The sequence below is a fragment of the Triturus cristatus genome, chromosome 12, assembly GCF_964204655.1.
Source record: "Triturus cristatus chromosome 12, aTriCri1.1, whole genome shotgun sequence".
Taxonomy (NCBI): Eukaryota; Metazoa; Chordata; class Amphibia; order Caudata; family Salamandridae; genus Triturus; species Triturus cristatus.
In genome coordinates, this window is record NC_140595.1 from 66,818,848 (window position 1) to 66,840,784 (window position 21,937).

The following is a 21,937-nucleotide window of genomic DNA, read 5'->3' on the forward strand; positions in this document are numbered from 1 at the left end:
TCCCCGTGCGGGAGACCATTAATGTAATAATTAAGTGTAGTGTTTCTGGAGCACAGACTAGCCTCCAGGGTAGTGAGGTACTATCTGTGGACCAATGAAGGCGGTGCATCTTTGTGGCAAGTATGCAGGAGCAGTTAAAAACCTGAAGGAGGGACAGGTAGAATCTTCCCTGGGTGATCTGGCTAACTAAAGGGGATCCAGTGGGTTGTGCATCCACCGCAGGGATCTGTGTTTGGCCTCATTGTCAAAAGCAAGCATCCCATTGGGTCTGCTCAGCCAATCATCTCTACCATTTCGTGCAAGGTTGTTAAAAGAGGACCCTTTACTTTGGTTACCATTTGTAGCTGTTATTTTTGCTCATCGCTAAGATCCACCTCGAATGATCATGTCGTTTACAAGATATGTCTCTTGTGTTATGTTACTAGGGGCGTGCTGCAACTGTGGACCCCTCAAATACTCATTACTCGAACTCGGGGACCGTCACTGAATCATTATTGGAATCTGGGGATCCCCCGCTGAGTCATTAATGGAAGTTGGGGCGCAAAAGCATTTTAAATGATTTGACCCACAAAACAATTCACAAAGAAGAATTCATAAAACAAATACACAAATTATGAAAGATTTTATTTCATTAATGAACAGATATAAAAAAAAATGACATTTTTTGTAGGAAGGCTGAAGCTTTTCCAAATTCAATTGAGGCCACTCATTGTCCATACCATAATCTGTTTAATGCACTTCCACTGCTCCCACAAATCAATCTGAGGATACTATTAATTTTTAGCCTCCACTTTCAAATTCCTCCACATTTACTTAACATTAAAATGTTGTATTTACATTGTGCTTCTTTATTTCCACACACTTTTTTGATCTGTTAATATTACATTTTCTAAGGGTTCACAGACTCCCTGTGTAGCTTTCACTGACACCAGGAGCTGCCGGACCACAGGTTACGACCCACTGGTTTGAGGGGTTTGCAAGTCCACAGCTAAGCGTTCCACCTGTAGAAGGTCTTAGTTCCCATGTACACACTGTCTTCTTACCTGCTTCTCAAATGTACTTTGTGTTGTGCCATTTCTCCACGAGGGCAGGGGCAGATTTTGATAATTTGCCAGCTCTTTGTATTTTTGGGAGGTTCTTTCCTCTTGTTTATCTTAACAGAGTGTGATTTAAGAATGAAATATGGGTTAGGTGCAGTTCTTAAGATTCTGTCTGCGGAATATAATATGTGGAGGGATGAGATTCCGCGGTTGAGCTGACAGCGCAGAGAAGGCTCAACCCCTCGATCCGCTAGTCTTGGTGTAGGAAATCTTGGGGATATGATCTGGTTGAGCATATGGCGAGACATGTTCTCATTCAGCCTTTCGTATCTATGTGAGCTTTGTAAGCATTTGCTTGAACCTAGGCCTCAAAATGGATATTTAGAAGAGTAAGTACTCACTATCTAAGATTACCTATTTGCTCCTGAGAAGAGCTTGTGCTCGCCCATTAAACGTATTGCACTCTCGCTAAAAAATGCAGGTACTCTTCATTTCAAAATCACGAAGTGCAGGTACTCGGTACCTGACAGTCCCCTCCCACTTAAAGCACTGCTGGTATTGCAGCTTTTACTTCCGGGCAGAGGGAAAATTTGGCACGGCCATTTTAGAGTTCCAATGGGGCTCAGTTCTTGGGCGGTTAATGGTTACCAAATAGTGAACTGACTTCCTGGTAGCAGGGGGGTTACACAGTTTGATCAACGATTTGCTCTTCCGAAAGCTACCCAAAACTCTGATCTTACCAGGATCTTACCCTTCCTCCAGTATCAGTGCCAGGACAACCTGTAAGAGCATTGGCGCGCTTTATAATTACTCTTCAGTCATTAAATAGAGGATTTCCTACTTCATTAGGTCTTGCCTAGTGCTGTATGACTGAACATGAGAGACCCTATAGTATGTTTTATTTGTCATTAACCGGGGGCTCAATCATGGCGGATGATGAGGTGAAAGATTTGGATAACGATAAAGTGCAAACCCCAACTTACATGCAGATAACGCATCCCTCGTTTTCTTCCATCACACATATGTTGGGTCACCCCCGCCACAGAGTCCTTTGAGCTGCCCAGGAGAGTCCAGTCCTTTTCAAAGAGGTTTGTTGGCATTTATTTATTTATTTATATAGCGCGAACAAGATCCCAAGGGATATCAGAGCGCTTAACAATCACATTAGAACAGAAAGGCTAATAACGTAACAATCGCAAGTAAAATACACAAAAGAATCATAAAGTGCACGAGACTTCACATGGAAGATATGTTAAGCACAGTACAGTGTAACGACAAGGAAGAGAGAACAATGTCAACGGGCCCAGGGTTTAGTCCAATTAATGGAGGAGTTTATTCAACAGGAATCTTTTGACTTCCAGCTTGAACACAGTTGTTCTGGTGATTCTGCGTATTTCTGGAGGAAGAGAGTTCCATATCTTAGGAGCCGCGCCAGAGAAGGCTCTGTTAGAGGTTCTTTTTTTGTTAAGGATAGGTGGTTTCAAGAGTAAGGTAGTAGCGCTTCTAGAGTCTCTTACACCACAAGATAGTTCAAGTTTTTGCGCCAGATACCTGGGCGTCTTGAAGTGGATAGCTTTGTGTGTCATCGTGGCAATTTTTAGCTGGATTCGTGCTTCATAGGGGAGCCAATTTAGAGATTTTAGGACTGGCGAAATGCGCTCATTGCGTTTGGTGCCTGTAACCAATCTCGCAGCAGCATTCAGTGAGGCCCTTAGCGGAGCCAGAGTGTATTTGGGCAGGCCACAAAGGGTAGCACTGCCGTAATCTAGCCTCGGTAGGACAAGCGCTTGAACCACCTGCTTGAACTCCTTAAGTGGAAGGAAAGGTTTGATGTTTCTTAATGTCCTTATCAAGTGGTTTGCTCCTTTACATGTGTTGCTGATATGATTTTTCATATTCAGGTTCTTGTCTAAGGTGACTCCTAGAGATTTGGCAGAGTTTACGATGAGCGGAGTGCAGTTGAACGCAGTGAGGTGACTCATCCCGAGGTCAAGGTTGGGGGTGTAATTCAGAGGGGAGACGAGCAAGAATTCTGTTTTTGAGGTGTTGAGCAGGAGATGGTTCACAGTTAGCCAATTTTGAGTAAACGTCAGGATGGAGTTGAGTGATATTAGGTTTTCAGGGGATGAAATTTTCAAGTAGAGTTGTGTGTCATCGGCATACATGTGGAAATGAATATCCATGGAGTTCAGTGCATTAGCTAATGGTTCCAAGAAAAGGTTGAACAGGATAGGGGATAAAGCGGATCCTTGGGGGACCCCCATGAGAACAGGCGAGGGCTTGGAGAGAGAGTGATTTGCCTTGACTCTTTGCGATCTGTGATGGAGGAAGGACGAGAACCACTGTAACACCTGACCTCCAAAACCCATCCTGTTTTGCAGGATGGTTAAGAGGTTGTCATGGTTGACCGTGTAGAAGGCAGAGGAGAGGTCAAGAAGGATCAGGAGGCAGGATTCATTTTGATCGAGAATCTTTAGAATGTCATCAATCACAAGAATGAGTGCCGATTCAGTGCTATGCCCCTTCCGAAAGCCAGATTGATGTTGGTCCAAGAGCTGGTAGTTCTCAATGTGAGCACAGAGTTGGAATTGAACGCATTTTTCAAGGAGTTTCGCAAGGGTGGGTATGTTGGAGATAGGTCGAAAATAGTTGAGGTCAGTCCTATCCGCATTAGGTTTTTTTAGTATGGGGGATACTTGGGCATGCCACCATGTCTACTCTGTGTGCACTCAGAAAGTGTCAGATACCTGGCTGCCAGTAGAAGATTGGGTCCCAAACTGGGGTTTTTCAAAACCTATTTTTACCAGCTTAGATTTGCTTTGGCCATGGGCCGCTTCCAAATATTTAGGTTTATTTGGCAAGGGTTTCTGTAGTATGTTAGGTATGCCACGGTTAGAGACTTTCAGATTAGCTATCTCTCTGTCAATTGCCTACCTTCCTGCATGTCCCACAAACAGCATGCTCCTAAAGTTTCAACCCGAGCTTTCACCGCCTGCTGTACTCCTCTTACTTAAGGACACCTTCAGCGATTGCGAATGACCTGACAGAAGTAACCTTAGTGCTTCTGGCAAAAGAGAACAAGTGAGAGGAAGAGCCAGAGGGAGATAGATTAGGAACATCCTCTGAGTACTGAATGATTTTAACCGCAGCCCAAACATTGAAACCCTGCTTCCAGAAGCTATAGATTTCAACAACTAATTTAGGCAAGATAACAGTTCTAATCAGACTCCTCCTCTGAAATCATGGGAGTTTCAGAAAAAGGGCACATTACATTTTTTTGGCCAGAACATGGAAAAAAGTGTGCCACAGTGATTTCTGCCTCAATGCAAATTTAGGGTCATCTTTATGGGAAACATGCTACCTGATGCAACTCTGTCACCGTTAGGATATAGGAGTCTCTACTGCCAAGACTGAAGGACCGAACATACACATTAATGTAGATGTGACCTGGGGTACACATCTACGGGCTGCACACTATATGCTGTCATCTGCCCTGCCCCAGGGATGGGGTTTTGGAATAGTGGAAATATTTTGCCAGATTTCCAGGAGGATGGGAATGTGCCTGTGTGGACTAAGCCATTTTGATGTCTAGACATTGAGTCAGAGCAGCCAACCAGGAAAGTGATAAGAAGGGAAATAAATGTGTTGCCTACATATGAAGTTGCATCGATTGATTGTAATATGGTAACTAGGTCGTTGATAGAGAGGGTCTGCAGTAGTGCTTAATTTGAGCTGGTGGTTTCTGGTGCTTGGCACTGGCACCTTATTGTCAGCACCGGCTCTTATAACAGCCTGTCACTTGGTGGTGCAGTTTGTCTAATTTTGTGAGGAGCACAGCAACAGTTACTAAATAATGAAATGTACATTAAAATCAATAATGCCTGCCACCCGTGACATGTATTAGTCATCTTTGATGTATATTTAAACTCTGAATAGTCACACTTGTATGAGGGTGATGGTTATTTGAGATTATTAATATTAACATAATTACCATAAACAGACATTTGTAAAGCGCAGTGTTCACCTTGCAGGTATCATGGCGCTATCATACAGCCTGAAACGCAAACAATGGAACTATCGTTGACCTGGCAGATCTAGTGGAGGCAATGGGTGGTGCAAGCTGCAGTAGCCTTTTGACAAGGGCCTGGCACATATTTTTTTTTTTTTACAGATTAAGTACTGGTTTGGAATTTGTTCCCTGGGGTGAAACTAAATGGCGAGAGACTAGATAATCATTGTAGTTACTGAAGAGGACAGTGTGGCCCATAGTATTTATTTCATTGGCAAAGAGTTTCATGTGAAAGGTGTGTTCAGTAGAGTATGAGAGGACAGGTGTGGGAGGTGGGTTCCAAGGTTTGTATGTTGAATAATCCTGCATTCTCCTTGTAAGCTTTAGAGGCTGCCTTGACATAGAAATCAGACTGACTGCCCATGCTTCTGGGTGTGGCTTGGAGTCTAGAGAGCTGGGAGGTCTTCGCGAGGGGGGTGTAAGGTAATCTTGACTGCTTGTTATCCACCAGTCGGTGCGGAGGTATTGTATGTATGTATGTACACCAGGGTGCGTTGGGTTTGGTTTGACCTTCCTTGTTGTTGGAGGGAGCAGCTGATTGCCTTGAGGTGAAAATGAGATTGTCAAGGACAGTGTCAATATTAGTTGCTTTTTGAGTGGTTGAACATTCGGAGATCTTCGATGAAAAAGATTTTTAAGGGCCTGAAGATGGTCCTCATGGTTCAGGTGTCCTTTGTCTGGGGTTCTTTGGGCTGAAAAAAATTTGAGTCGAGTCTATGCAGTAGGTTAGAGGCAGGAAAATATAAGAGATGCTGGCATGATGCGATTCAAGTTTTTCTCGAGGATGTGAGTAGGCTTAGTTATGTGGAAGGCGAGATGGAGTGAAGGGTAAAGGACTAGTATGGCTCTGTTATGGTCCATGGATTTGGATTGTCATTAATGAGCATTTACAAGACAGTATTTTAACCTGTGCATGTGCTCTCCTTTCTTACTGATCATCCCCCACAGGATAGTTTCAGAGATATTCCCTCTGCTCTATGCCACCAAAGTCTCCTGTTGGGCCTTTCGTACTCTATATTCAAGCTCTCTTTTTATATCTGCCATCCCATCTTCATGAAGGGCCTGGTGCTCTTTCACGCCAAGACTTGAATGTGCATTTATTCGAAAGGAACAATCCACCCATCCCTCAGTGTATATCCGTGTTTTTGGATCAGGATAATAGAACTTCTCGTCAACCAGCCTGCTTACCTGAAGCCTTGTCTTCAACGCCCATCTGATAATAAGAAGGCACCAGTGATATATCATTTACCACCATAGGCAGGTAAACTGTATCCGAGAAGCTTGTTTCATGCACGTGCCTTGTCTAGTTACGTGGGCATCACTTAATGAGGTGGTGAGTAATGTCTTGCATATCATTATCACAAGATCAGTTGGCACACATTTCAGTCTCTTACTGTGTTAATCCTTCTGAATTGTTAGATAATTCGATGAGGACCACAGTGAAAAGCATTCTGTCATTTGTTTGTACTTCTAATCCATTTTTAGGTCTCGCAGACCTAGCGCTGGAGCGCGCATGTGCTCCTCGCTCTGCGAGGCTTATTGTGATCCAGATGATTTCGGAAGGGGACTTGAAGCAATGCCCATAATTTTCATTGGCTGGCGTCATACTTTATGGTAAACGCTGGCCTCCGATTGAAAGTGAGGCTTATTTGTTACCGTCCTGTCTCCTTCTGCGACAGCCCATCCAGACTCGATCGTGTACTTGCGGAGATTACACGGTGGGCTTTATCTGGTGGGTGAGCACTATTTTCTTTCACTCGTCATTGTTAAAGGCAGCCGCGCGTTTATTTTTGCATCGCGCTTTCACTTAAAGTGAAAGCCCGATGCAAATATAAACAAGCGGCTGCCTTTCCGCAATGGCGAGCGCTTGTTGGAATGTTGTTTGCTGGTTATTCGGCATTTTTTGATTTCACGCTCATATGGGTGCCAATTCATGGCCACCACGCTTCATTGTGCTCAAGCACGTCCCTCATGGCACACGCGTCACGGATGCAATGCTCTTTTAATTTATTCACCCGCTTTGCACGATATTCTTTTTATTTATTTCAGCTGTTTGGGAATGCGCAGCTGCATGTGTTAACTTGTTTAGCTCATTCGTTGTACTCTCGCTGGCCTCACAGAGAAGATATTTTCGAGCCTTGCAGAAAATAAACACTTTCTTGCTTCAGAAGCTCCGCTTGTGCTTTTCAGGCAGCGTTTCTGATGGCCGAACTGCTCTCCTTCCACTGAACAGGGTGATGGCTGGCCATAGAAAACCCTTCCCTCAGTCAAACCAAACACAAATGGCTTGATTTTAAGATCCGGCAGTAAGGTAGCTATCCTGCATTGCTCGTTATTTCTATCCTATAAAATCAAGCATTGGAGTTATTAACACACACTGCAGGCATTTACTTCTCTGCATCGGTAACACTGCCCCATTGCTGGTAGCTGCAGCCCACAACTCTGACTCTCCCGGGCAGCCCCGCGCATGCTTCAAGGACTGGCCATGCTTAAATATGGAAACCGTGAAGGGAAAAACATTCTCGAGGGACGTAAGTAACCCCGCCATGTGAGAAATTTTGTTTACAAAGTTAATTTGCTAATTTTCCACAAATATGTTGAGCTGGGTAGGTTTTGTGGAATTTTGTTTTGCAGTCTTTGCACAGTTTTATGGGTTTTATAAACGCCTCACCTCCATGCAAACTACCGTGGGAAAACACCAAAACACACGCTCGCCTTTCCCTCGCTTTGGGCTGTTCTCTCTTTTACAGCTGCCCCCTCTTCATCATCTACTACCGGACGTGGAATATTTTATTGTATGCTCGCCCCCTCTTCCCTCCCTCCTCTACGGTCGTGTCTCTTTGCCTTCTCAGACCTTGTGTGTTTCTCTGCCTTAGCTCACATTTAATGGATATTTATTTGTCTTCTCTGTGTTTCATGTCTAGCAGAAAACTAATACCGCAAATTAAATGAATCCAGGTCCCTTCGGGTATGAACACTGCATTCACTTATGCAGCTGTCTGCTTTCTCCTTCCCTTGCCCTTCAATATGTGTTTTTGTTTTTCTGGAGTCCAGAAAATGAATCATGTTTAAAAAATACATGCAAACATGATTGCACTTTTTTGAGTGAAAGGCAGCCTTCTTCTAGAGTTCTGATTTGTGAGACTGTGTAAAGTAAAGTGTTTTAAAGTGCACCCAATATACATGATGCGCACATCCCAGAATAAACCTCTTCCCGTGCATACATTGAATCTTGCTGGATTTAAACTATGCTGTGGTGTATGGATGGATTCATGTCTGAAATTGAAGTCCCATGGACAAAATTACAGCTCCTGGTATTCTAACACAAGTATAGAAAAACTTGACACTAAAATTCGGGGACTGCAGCACATGACAGGCAGGCAATAAAACACAAAAGTAGCACCTTGACGCCTGCCACTATCATACTGGACAGCTGGATACCATCTGGCATTTAAACACATGTACAGTAAAACACATACGGTAGCACAGCTCGTCGCAAAACAAAACCAGAACAACATCACAATGGGTGATTCGGATATACACAAGATTGACTGACCGATAAGGCAATCAGGCAGTGCCAGAAGGACTGGTTTGACAGATCAGAGTATAGGCCATTTTTGGGCTGTTTGTAGACCTGTTTTAAAGTCTGCTGGGCCTGTATTAACTGTTGATTTCCCCGATATTATCACAACCATTGCAGTTGTCCATACCTTGCATATTATATATACAGCGTATCTTTATAATTTCAAAATTGCCCCGATTTAAAAACCCAATTTACCTTTTTAGCCATTTAATTCACCAATGTCACAACTTTATTTTGTGCCCAGGACTATTTCCTATCCCAATCCGACCTTGAATATACACTGACTTAGCAAGAAAGCATGTGTCGCTAAAACAATGAGGCCTACAGCAGGGTCAGTACCACCAAAGGAAGATAAACATAGGAGCAAGCACCTCACACAAAGACAGACCAATTCCTAACGCTGGTGCAGCTGCATTGCGGCTGAGACAAAAACTCTAGTTGGCAGCTTAGCGCTTCTATATAATACATGGAACGGCAGCACAGCATCTGTTATTGGGACAGCAGAACAGAGGGCCGAACATTAAAGACAGAGGAAAAATAGCCTAATGCTAGTCTAAGTAAATGCAATGTTTTGAAATGGCATGTTTGCTTTAACAGCTACCTCATGAAAGGCAACATACAATGCTTATCCAACAGACATATCTCACAAATATGATCTGCTTTTCGCTAGACCGGGCTATTACCATCCTATCGTTCTTCCTAGCTAAGATAATTCACACCCACAACAGAATCATAGCAGCATTACGCGTCTCACGAGTTAATTTTCGAAGTGTACTGATGGAACCCTAGGAGCAGGCTACCTCAACGACTTTAAACTCGCAACAACTTACCACTCCATCGCTCTTATTTTTTAGGTTGACCGCATCAGTTTCCTGTCCCGTGATGTTACTGTATACACATATCTGAGCATGCCATTATCGAACCAAACTAGACTGTTAATCTTTATCATGATCATTAGTCTTCCTGTGTGTCCCGTATTGTTCTCTTTGCTCTGCAGTGCTAGTAATATACATTCTTTGTTTTTTTAAACTATCCATGAGTATGTCAGTCTTCACATGAGCATGCCTGCGCTGTTTTGTTTGTGCATATCATGGCTACTGCTGCCACATTTTTTTTCATTATTCTTTACCCCCACTATAATTCAGATGCTCATTGAGTGCACTAATGCTTCTAGTACTGGGTGTAGTTGTGCTGTATCAAACCACTGTAAGTGGCGGTATTGGGTTATGATGATGGTACATATTAGAAGACCTTAAATATGTCACTCTAGTACTGGTCTTTGCAGATTCCAAACTGTTTCCTGTGCTCTCCAAGTGTTGGCTTCTCATTTCATTTAATGCACCGCTGTACCTTTATATTGTTTCTCTCTCCTGAGCCAGTTTAATGACCTGTTTCCTTAGTTAGGGTTTCCCTGCAGACAGTTTTGAATGTTCCTAATGTCTCTGTATACGGTTAGAGTAGATTTAAATTTCCATTCCTCCAAACTCTATGTTACCTAATTTTTGCCCTCTCTGACTTTCCTGGTGTTACCTACAAGGCAACCTGCAACACAACACATACCTGCAATACACACCACAGATTTCCACATTATGCCACAAAATTTAACAGCACACCACATAATGCAACTCCACAACGCGCCACTCCACAACACCAATACCATTCCACATAATAAACTCCATACCACAGTGTCACTCTAAATAATTCCAGTACACTCAATACCATATAATTACTATCCACATAATTCCACAGCACACAGTGCCACTTATTTCCACTACACAATTCCATGCCACACAATTTCACAACAAACCGTTCCAATACAACCCATCTTTCCCTTGCATTTCCACAAACCCTTCATCTATATCCCACACAACCACTACCCCTCTCTTCTCCCCCTGACACTACCATTAACCCTCACATCTCGCAATCCCACTGCCCCCTCGCATCCCTCCCTCACACTCCCTCTCTCCTCTCTATAATACCTGCTCACACATGCTACCTTGCTGTACCTCTTCATGATGTGCAATGGTTCACCTCTCACCCCATACCTCTAGCTACTAATCCCACTCATCCCTCCTTCTCTTACTCTCTCTAACCCCTTTCTCTCATGCACTCTTCCTACCTCTCTTATATGATTGTCTTCGAGCACAGTTTCTTTCCTGTGCCTTTTCAAGGTTTCTGTCCCTCAAACCCACACTCATGTTGTAGGGTGTTTTCTGCATACATGGGCGCCCCCTCAAATGCCTCTGTAGCCTGCTCTCCCCTTCTTACTCTCTCACACACTCTTTCTGCTCCTCTGTCTGAAGTTCATCCACCACTTCGAGCACAAAATACTTATCCCTCCCTATCTTCCTTTCTATCTAGTCTGTGCAGCTCTCACCGCTATCTATTCACCTTACAACATAATTTTAATACACTACACCCCACTCAATTCCACCCCATACAATTCCAATTTAACCCACATAATTTCACTCCACATACACCCACTCCACTTCAAACCAAAACACATACGTAAAGGACATTGTCATTTACAATGCCAAAAGCTCTAACTCTCTCAAATGCCAGACCTTTTGCATTCCAAATGCTTGTTTTCTCCAGGACTGGAAAGCGGTGAAGGCTTTAACAAAACTCCTTCCATAGTGTGTGTATCCAGTGGGTCCCAATGGCATTCCTGAACCTCAGAGTTGTTGAAGGTCAAGGAAGTCTAGTCTTGGTTCCACATCCAGAGTCTTTTCGTCCACCACCTCACACTGCCTCAGGGCTGGCGCTCTCGGGCGGTGGAACCGATGCCACTGCACCAGGTGCTGACTTCAGGGGGCGCAGTGTTTGCAAGTTTATTTTGGTTTTAGAAGCACCTGCTGCTGCGTTCCTTGCCTCCAGCAATTTCCAGGCAATAATAAAAATGTCAAGATAACTCCGGTGATTAATGTTCTTACTGGAGAGAGAGCAGAGTTTTGTCCAGTTGAGGTTTTTATTGATCATAAAATAGCACAGAGCGTTAATATGCCTGCTTCAAAGAACGTGTACCATGCAGATCACAAAGTGCCTATAATGTAAATGGGTCAGTGGGTTACAGCTTTTCTAAGAGACCTCCTTTTTAGGTCTCGCCTAGCTATCGCGTAAGCGAGCGCTAGGCGAGACTATAGTAAGGGGCTCCCAAAAGTGCTCCCAAAAGCGGATTGCATGGCGAGCACGCGCACAATCACGTGCTTCGTGCCGCCATGCAATCCGTTTGGCATTGTACTTCAAAGGGTCCGCTTACCCGCCTGGAATGCGCTCCCCCGCCCCCGCCAAGCGCGCGCGCCACGCTCCGCTGGGCTTGTCTTGTCGTTATTTTTATTCATCATCCACTCCTTTTCGTCAGTTTCATTCAGCATCCGCTCCTCTGCCCCTCGCATTCCCCTCTACTAAAAACATTCAAACCTTCCCTTCTCCGCAGGGCTTGTCTTGTCGTTATTTTCATTCATCATCCGCTCCTTTTCGTCAGTTTCATTCAGCATCCGCTCCTCTGCCCCTCGCATTCCCCTCTACTAAAAGCATTCAAACCTTCCCTTTCGCCCAGCCTTGCTCTGCTCGCATCTCCCTCCTCCCTTTCACTCGCTTTCAGTCAGTTTCCTTTTTCGTTACTTTCATTCATCAGCCGCTCCTTTGGCCCTTGCATTCCCCTCTGCTCCAAGCATTCCAACCCTCCCTTGGACTCTATCTTTTTGAGGGTCAGGTCGCATCTCTCTCCATTTCCTAAGAATCCAAATGTGCATGCAAACTCCGTCCAGATATTACATTATACCACACACGCAATTGTTGTAAATTAGATCAGTTGTTAACCACAGATTAATCCAAATTGGAATGCAAACAGCGTCCACATTTTACATTAGACCACAGACGCAATGAGACGCTCTGCTGCAGTCGCTTTTTGTGCATTACGAAAGGTGTTACCCACAGATTACTCAAAATTAGGTTTAGATTGCATTTTTGGAAGTGTACAAATATAACGACACTCGGTTGGGCCCTTCGTGCATTAGCTTACAGATTGTACTTGATGTAAGAGTCGATGTAAGAGTAAGTGTATTAGAATAAAATTTACAACAAGAGTGGGATATACAAACACAACACTGTCATGCTTTTTTAAGGATGTTTTAGAAATTGGACATTGGTCAGATTTTTAAGACAACACATAAGATACTAGCAGAATGTCTCACGCATTCTCGGGTGCTTGAATCTTTAATTCGCTCTGGAAACAGACAACAGGCGCCACAGGGCTTGGAGGCACACAGAGCCATCCGGGTGAATTAATGCCTTTGCATTCCCATGTGTTTGTAGTAAACATGCCCGAGGCGCCAGCCGAGCGCAAGGCACATGGTGACATCCTTCTGCATTGTTTATTGTACTGCTCTGCTCGCATCTCCCTCCTCCCTTTCCCTCTCTTTCATTCGGTCTCCTTTTCGTCAGTTTCATTTAGCTCCGCTCCAAGCATTTCACTCCTCCCGTTTTCGCCCAGCCTTGCGCAGCTCTGCTTGCATCTCTCTCCTCCCTTTCCCTCACTTTCATTCTGTCTCCTTTTCGTCAGTTTAATTCAGCATACATTCCTCTGGCCTTCGCATTCCACTCTGATCCAAGCATTCCACACTTCCCTTCTCGCACAGCCTTGCTCTGCTCGCATCTCCTTCCTCCCTTTTACTCGCTTTCATTCGGTCTCCTTTTCGTCTGTTTCATTCATCATCCACTCCTTTGGCCCTTGCATTCCCCTCTGCTACAAGGATTCCATCCCTCCCTTGTACCCCATCCTTTTGATGGTCTGGTCGCATCTCTCTCCATTTTCTAAGAATTCAAATGTGCATGCAAACTGCGTCCAAATATTACATTACACCACACACGCAATGAGACGCTCTGCCACAGTCACTCGTTGTACATTAGATCAGTTGTTAACCACAGATTAATCCAAATTGGAATGCAAACAGCGTCCACATATTACATTAGACCACAGACGCAATGAGACGCTCTGCTGCAGTCACTTTTTGTGCATTACGAAAGGTGTTACCCACAGATTACTCAAAATTAGGTTTAGACTGCATTTTTGGAAGTGTACAAATATAACGACACTCGGTTGGGCCCTTCCTGCATTAGCTTACAGATTGTACTTGATGTAAGAGTCGATGTAAGAGTAAGTGTATTAGAATAAAATTTACAAGAGTGGGATATACAAACACAACAGTCATGTTTTCGTCAGTTTCATTCAGCATCCACTCCTCTGCCCCTCGCATTCCCCTCTACTAAAAGCATTCAAACCTTCCCTTCTCGCCCAGCCTTGCTCTGCTCGCATCTCCCGCCTCCCTTTCCCTCACTTTCAGTTGGTCTCCTTTTTAGGTCTCGGCTCGAAGGCTGCGCTTGCGCAGTCTCGATCCGAGATTTAATGACTTGGAGAAGAGGGGCTTGAACCCGCCCCTCTTCTCCCCTGTTCTCTATTGGCTGGCCTCTTCAATGCTGGCCAGCCATTGGAGAAGAGGTCCCGTCACTCCGATCAGGCCCCGTCCTTTTCGGATCGGGGGCGTGTTTTTTGCAGAAAGTCTAATTATCTCCTCCAGCCAATGGCAAGAGGAGATAACAGCAAAACACGCCCCCGAATCCGAAAACGACACTGCGTTTCTCCGAGGCATTTCTGCTTCGCCTCGGAGAAAGGCAGTGGTGTGCTTGTTCAAACTGTAACAATTATCACCTCTAAAGGCATGTGTGTAAATGAGTCCTCTTTCTTTCCCAACAATTGATACATTATTCAGCATAAACCAAATGGTACATATCATTTTAACACGAAAAACACTCATTCCTTTCAAGAACGGGACAGACGGCAGAGCGAAACACACCGATGAAATAAAAGGCCTGCCAGCTAATACCCTCTGATGGCCCTTTCCGTTTTCAAGTGACCTCCGAGAAAGCAGATATCCGCATCGGAATTTCAACTCACCTCTGTCGAAGCAGGTCAACCTTTCCTTTTCACGGGTTCTGCCTGAAAATTAGACTGGGGTTTTCTTTTCTCCACAAATGTGTACGCGTGCTCCGTCTCAACCTCAGGCACACTTTTACCCATAGGCTATGCTGCGTATGTATCGCTGCATGAGGCAACCAGGGCAGTTCTCCAAACTGAAGTCAGAGAGGGCCGGGGAGGCACTGCAATGGAAACAACCTAATGCACAGGATCTATATGCAGCCGTGCGTTTAGCCTGGGACTTGGAGACGGCATGCTCTGACACTGATTTTACAGTAGGGACAAGACACAGTAAGTACTTGCTATCGAGTTTTAGGCTGTCCCTAATTGAAATGGATTCTTGGTTTTAACTTTCGGCTCTTCTACAAACGGAGCCGTGTGAGCTGCCGGGTCCTGCGGATGTTGGACGCTGCGGGACATTTCTGTTCCCTGCTCTTCTTGCTCGCTGTTATCAGTGAGGCACCGTGTACACAAACACAGCGTGGTGGAAACCAAACACGTCTGTCCTAGAAATATTTCCCTCCGATAAACAACTCTGTGCTGTTTGCTGGGATCCCAAAGAACGTTTGCCTGCAAATGTGTACGCGTGCTCCGTCTCGACCCCAGGCACACTTTTACCCATAGGCTATGCTGCGTATGTATTGCTGCATGAGGCAACCAACATGGCCGCCATAAAAATTCAGTAGAGTTAACGCGGTCTAGTTCTTAACGCGGGCTGCGTGTAAGTATAGTTCTTGGAAAAAACATAAAAGAAAGACCTGCAAATGCAAACAGATAGCTATATTTCGAAATTGGTAAATGTGTCGCCGTGTTAAGGTGGCCCCTTATCGATCTTGTTTCCATTGGTATACAAAATAAACAAAAAGTAGCATTACAAAAAACGCTTCAAATTCAGAGATTTGTTTTAGGCAATACTGCATGTTTCAAACGCCAAAACCTATTAAAAATGTTTTGGTATTTTGAAGAAAAGTTGAAATGCATTGGCTTTTTTTATTATTTAAATGTCAAAATCTAAAGATTAGTATTGCTTTCATAAAGAAACTACGGCGCTCTGAACGGAATACCGTACATAGTATGGGAAATTGCTTCAGTTGCAATTGGATCTTCAGTGTTATTTTTAGCCTAGTGGTTACCCGGCTTTTCGCACATGCGCATGCAGCGTTACTCTCTGCACTGTTTTCCCTCAGCTATTCAAGTCACCTATCTGGCCTTCAGAGGACGTTAGTTACAATGTCTGCGGTTTTGTTCCCCGCTCTGCGCGGAGTCAATGCCCTAAAATCCCTCCCTTCCGTTTCTCAACTTGTAAGCCTCCCCGAGTCTCGTCGGTTATATGGGGCTCAGAACAGCTCCAGTGGCGAGAAGATCACTCACACCGGCCAGGTAATAAATGCACTTACGCACAGGGGCGTAGGAGACACTACATTTCTGGGGGTACTGTGTGCGTGTGGTTGGCTCTGTGTGCGTGTGGGAGGCTCTGTGCGTGTGGCAGGCTCTGTGTGGGTGGCTTTTTTTGTAGGTGACTATGCGTGGTGGCTTTCTCTATGTGGGTAACTCTGTGTGTGTGTAGGTGGCTATGTGAGTGGCTCTGTGTGTGTGGGTGGCTTTGTGTGTGTGGCTCTGTGTGTGGGTGCAAATGCAATATGTCTCGCATTTGAGAGTTATTAAGCTATTGACATTGTAAATAACAATGCCGTTTCTTTAAATGTTTTAAAAACAAAAATAATGTCATGAGCAATGCCAATAGCTCTAACTTTAAAAATGCCGAGACCATTGCATTGTAAATGCTTGTTCATTACTTTCATTCATCATCCACTCCTTTGGCCCTTGCATTCCCCTCTGCTCCAAGCATTCCTCCCTTTAAAGACAACTTACTCGCTGCCGGCCGGCGTCTCGCTGCGTCTTACTCCTTCCGAAACCGCTATGTGAACGGTGGTTTCCGGAACTCACACGGGCGTTCATTGGTTACGTCTTTACAATGAAACGTCTGATTGGCTACTGTAGCTGTCAATCAACAATAATACAACGGCATGCAGAAAGTGGTATTTTAAACACAGACAACAACACAGACACAACCACACACACAACAACACACGCACACAAACACACACAGCCACACACAAACACACAACCACACACACACAACACACACAACTAACTAATGTTCTCATCGCATTTTTTATGTCAATACATTGAAACATTATGACAAACGTGAAAATTGAAAGAAATCATCACAGGAGCATTTTGGGTACCCCTTGGTCAGGCCAAAGCTGCTGCGGGTTGACATATAATATGATGATTTAGCAATTAGCATAAAACAGTCCAGAATGCAAAGTGATCTTGGCTTTACAGTTGTAAATGTTGGATGGTGTCAGTCATAGAACCCTTAGGGCCATTTAACAACTACGTCATGAGCTTCACACTCCTTATGACCCCGCCCCCACCTTTACAGAGAGGAATGGACACACACAGAATTACTAATAACGTTGGATGCATGCTCAGCACTAGGCCATTCACAAGAACATCAGCAGGTAGATCCTTCTTAATAACATGAAGTGCTGTAGAAATGCGACAATACAGTAACAATAATAATATAGCACTCAGACGGCTGAAGGGCAGAGTGGGCCCTACCAGGATTTTACCCCATGACCTCCAGATTAGGGACAGGTCTTGGCAGCAGTGGCTAATGAGCCAGCTTGTCATAAATGGACGCCAGGACACTACATCTCAAAGAGTATACCATCAAAACAAATATCACTCAAACAACACGAAATTCAAACAATCTCGCTGAAAGACAGTCTTGGATATTAAGAAGAAATGCAACGCGACTTCACAGCAAAGGTATAAAGTACATGACGTCAGTTCTGCTTAAAGGTACCTGTTTTGATAGATAGTTGCAACTTTTGCTTGGAAGATATGGCTTCCTTGTACTCTGTCATCCTCGTTTCTCCATTGTATTGTTTTGTTTTGTTCAGACTCTCTTTATGGTCTCTATTCCCTTCTTCATGTCTAGTGCCTCTCTCATTCTCACACTCCCTCCTTGCTCCAGAATCTCACTACAGACACACTCTGCAGAAATGAAACTAATAGTGTCTATGTACTGGCGTCTTTCCGACCACTTCACTCCTAACATGTTCTCCTTCTGTCCCCTTCGCTACCCCCGTGATTCTGTGCCTTTCTCCTTCTATCCCCTTCACTGCCCCTGTGATGCTGTGCCTTTTTTCTCCTTCTGTCCCCTTAGTTGCCCCCCTGATTATGTGCCTTTTTTCTCCTGTCCAGTTCGCTGCCCCCGTGATTCTGGGCCTTTTTCTCCTTCTGTCCCGTCTGTGATTCTATGTCTTTCTCCTTTCGTCCCCTTCACTGCCCCAATGACTCTGTGCCTTTTGTTCTCCTTCTGTCCCCTTCGCTGCCCCCGTGATTCTGTGCCTTTTTCTCCTTATGTCCCCTTCACTGCCCCCGTGATTCTGTGCCTTTCTCCTTCAGTCTCCTTTGCTGCCCCGTAACACACACAAACACAAACACACAAGCACACAACCACACACAACCAAACACACACAACCACACACACAACCAACCACACACACACACACACACAACCACACCCAACCACACTCAGTGCTCGCTTCCACCAGGCACACACCACCAGCCGCCAGTGCACGCTTTCACAAGGCACACACACCACCAGCCGTCAGTGCACGCTTCCATCAGGCACACACACCAACAGCCGGCAGTGCACACTTCCACCAGGCACACACACCACCAGCCATCAGTGCACAATTTCTACCGACACACACACCACCAGCCATCAAGGCACACATCAATTGTTAACGCGTCCACAATTAACTATTGCAGCAATCGCAGTATGGCACACTTTACTTTTCACAAAAACAACAGGAGAGGAAGGGAACACAACACGACTACTCCCCTCGAGGGATAAATCTCAAAAAACAACAAAGTCCGTGTGATTTAAACACAACCTCTTTGGGTCAAAGGAGCACGAGTCTGCTGACTCATACCAACGCTTTATGTTGTTAAGGGGAAAGAAACCTACATAGATTTTATAGGTTTTATATAAAGCCCTCACTCGCCAACCTGGTTGGTGACATGCTTCATCATCGGGCTCCACTGGGTCTGGCCGAATGCCAACCCAGTGTGCTACAACGCCAGGTTACTGCGGAGCGGGGTTCGTGTGAGGTGACAGTGAATTTAAAAACTTCCAATTAAGTCAAAAAAGCAGTTTTAATTGTTTTTAGGTACTGAACGGATGCCGAGCAACGAGGGCGGTGTGCCATATGCTCCCACCCTTCTCCCAGGATCCCTGAGGCTTCACACGGATATGCCTCCGAAATAAACTCTTTTCTCTCCACCACTATAATTACTGGCGGATTTTTCACAATATATTTTTCACACATAGTCCTCGGCAGGGTGAGCCTTAGCGCGCTCATACCACCGGGACTCTGCACGCCCACTCTGGTCCTGACGAAAGCCTGTATACCATACATTAAGGCAGAAAAATGTTGACCGCCACAGAGTGAATCTGGTCTTTTATTTTTTGACCCTCACTCTCCCTTTTAATATTTCCAATTAGCAAAACAAATAAAACTGCTTTTTTGACTTAATTGGAAGTTTTTTAATTCACTGTCACCTCACAGGAACCCCGCTCCGCAGTAACCTGGCGTTGTAGCACACTAAGTTGGCATTCGGCCAGACCCAGTGGAGCCCGATGATGAAGCATGTCACCAACCAGGTTGGCGAGTGAGGGCTTTATATAAAACCTATAAAATCTATGTAGGTTTCTTTCCGCTTAACAACATAAAGCGTTGTTTTGAGTCAGCAGACTCGTGCTCCTTTGACCCAAAGAGGTTGTGTTTAAATCACACAGACTTTGTTGTTTTTTGACACTTTACTTTTCAACATATTCTTCTAAAGCGCAGCATGCCACCATTGCTACAAAAAAACAAACATTTTTTTGGCCTACAATTTATAGACTTTGGTTGCAATTGGTGTTGCAAGATTTAGCAATGCTAATAGCTCAAACTTAATTAATGCGAGGCCTATTGCATTGCAAATGCTTGTTGTTACTTGCAGTCTATAAGTTAGAATCCTAATATAGAACAGTGAATTGATAACCGTCATCAAGAACTGCATGCACACTGCAAGGTATAGATTAGAGCATAGATTAATGTTGCATAAAAGGGTTAATTTGGGTAGAAATTGATTCTTTTTATTAAAGAGAACCCCCAACTGTGGTGTACAATTTTCAATTCTGAGTTTGTGCTTCTTCAGACTAAGCACTCTTAAACTAAACTGCCTACCAGTATGGATGACATGTGATTCATACATCTTGCAGTCCCCTGTCTTATGTATTGTTTCCTATACACTGATTTACACACGTGTGATTGTCTCTGTGTAATGTGTGTGTGATGTAAAGTGCTCTGACACCTTACACTGGTATGAGTTGTGCTATAAAACTAAATGAATCTGAGAGAGAGTGGTTATGGAGACTTGAGGGACACTGTTAAAAGGTGGTGATGAGGGAATCTGTGGTAGAGGCGGTACCCACCTCTACCATGGATGGGGAGACGCCAACAGACATTGTCACACCAGGAGCCACCAGCACTAAAGCCAGCTCAGCCTGTCTTTGTATCTTACCCTTGCAGGTTCTTTTCCATCCCTGCTTTCTTCTTTGGTCACCGTTTGTCAACTTTGTCATTCATATTTCAGAAGTAGCTTGTAGTTGCTTCACTGGAGAAAGTTCTTTTTCTACAGGAGAATTAGACACTAAACTCCAAATATAGACAGCTTCACTGATATAAATAGAATCTTGGCAACAGCAGAAACTTAACCCTGTAATTTCTAGAATGAGAACCAGAGACTAAAGAGGTGACCATAAAAAGAGAAAAGCAAATGTTCCACCCTAGGGTTAGTATAAGTATAAATTACTGTGTGACCCTTCGGTTACCTGGCTTGGGCTGGCTGTAGACCATGCGTGTCTTCGAGCATTGAGGCCCAGGTTGGATCTTCTCACTCCACCCCTGAGCTGTGCTGCCGCCCTGCCTCTGCACAGATCCTGGCTACTAGACTCCATGATACAGCTACTGTTGCATTGATTTATTTAATGTGCTATATTTTTCATCACTCCCTGGTTCCTTTATCCAAGGGCTCTCACTGCATCTCCTAATAATGATGCCATCACAGGAGGGCTGAAGCTGCAGTGTATTCACTTTATTGTATGAGTACATGCAGGCAAACATGGACAAGCACACCTGCTGTTTGCATGTTTAGAGCCAGACACGGTGACTTTAGCAATGCTTCTTTCTTGGACGCAATGAAAAGGTAACCCATCGTGTGGGTGGCAGGTGGAGAGTACCTTTCAAGTACAAATGTTTGCTAATGGGCAAGCATTTACACTCGTCTGAAGAAACAGGCCGCATTAGAAAGCATACGGGCCATCATACACACAGACGGAAAGGTGGAGGGCGGGGGGGGGTAAAGTTTGCAGAACTCCAACTTATGTAGAAGCCAAGATGGCTTCATTAGTTCCAAGTCCGCAGAGGAAGACTTTGCAAAAGTGAGCTCCGGGCAGGAATCCAAAATGTACTCCGCGAAAACGATAGAAGATCCCTTGGGAATGAGTCAATCAACAATTATGTTTTTTCAGACCTTGGCCTTTAAACATTTTCAAAATTAAAACAAACACGATATTTACAGGCAAGATAAAAATAGCGAAATATAAAACGGTTATTAAAAACATTGACCTTCCTATTGCAAAAATACCCAAAAATTTACCCATTTCTGATCCCTCAATCAAAACCATTAACAAGTCCTGCAAATAACTATCTCCCAAGTGCACACATTACATCGAAATACTACGTCTATTAAAAATGTAGCTTTTTTGTGACCGATTTAATACGCCATAGTTCATAAATATTGGTTTCAGCAGTTCTTTCTGCGCCTTTAAAAACCATAGACAGTCTAATAAAACATGACTAATATTACATTTCATCTTGAAACCACAAGTACAAATATTATTACAGTCTAACATGACTCTCTTAGCTGCATTGACAGCAAGAATTCGGTTCACACCGTACCTGAACTTTAAAAGTTCATGTCTTAGGGCTTTATTAGGTGTGGCATAACTCCATTATTCACCCATGGCTGTCTTAAAGGTTGAATGGATATCGTATCTTTCAAAGATCTTCTATCGTTTTCGCTGAGTACATTTTGGATTCCTGCCCAGAACTCACTCTAGCAAATTCTTCTTCTGCGTA

General features: G+C 44.2%; 1 protein-coding gene across 6 annotated transcripts in view; it reads left to right on the forward strand.

Moving 5' to 3' along the window:
- Positions 1 to 21,937, forward strand: part of ACER1 (alkaline ceramidase 1) — a 163,436-nt gene that overhangs the window by 30,861 nt on the left and 110,638 nt on the right. The window lies entirely within an intron of this gene.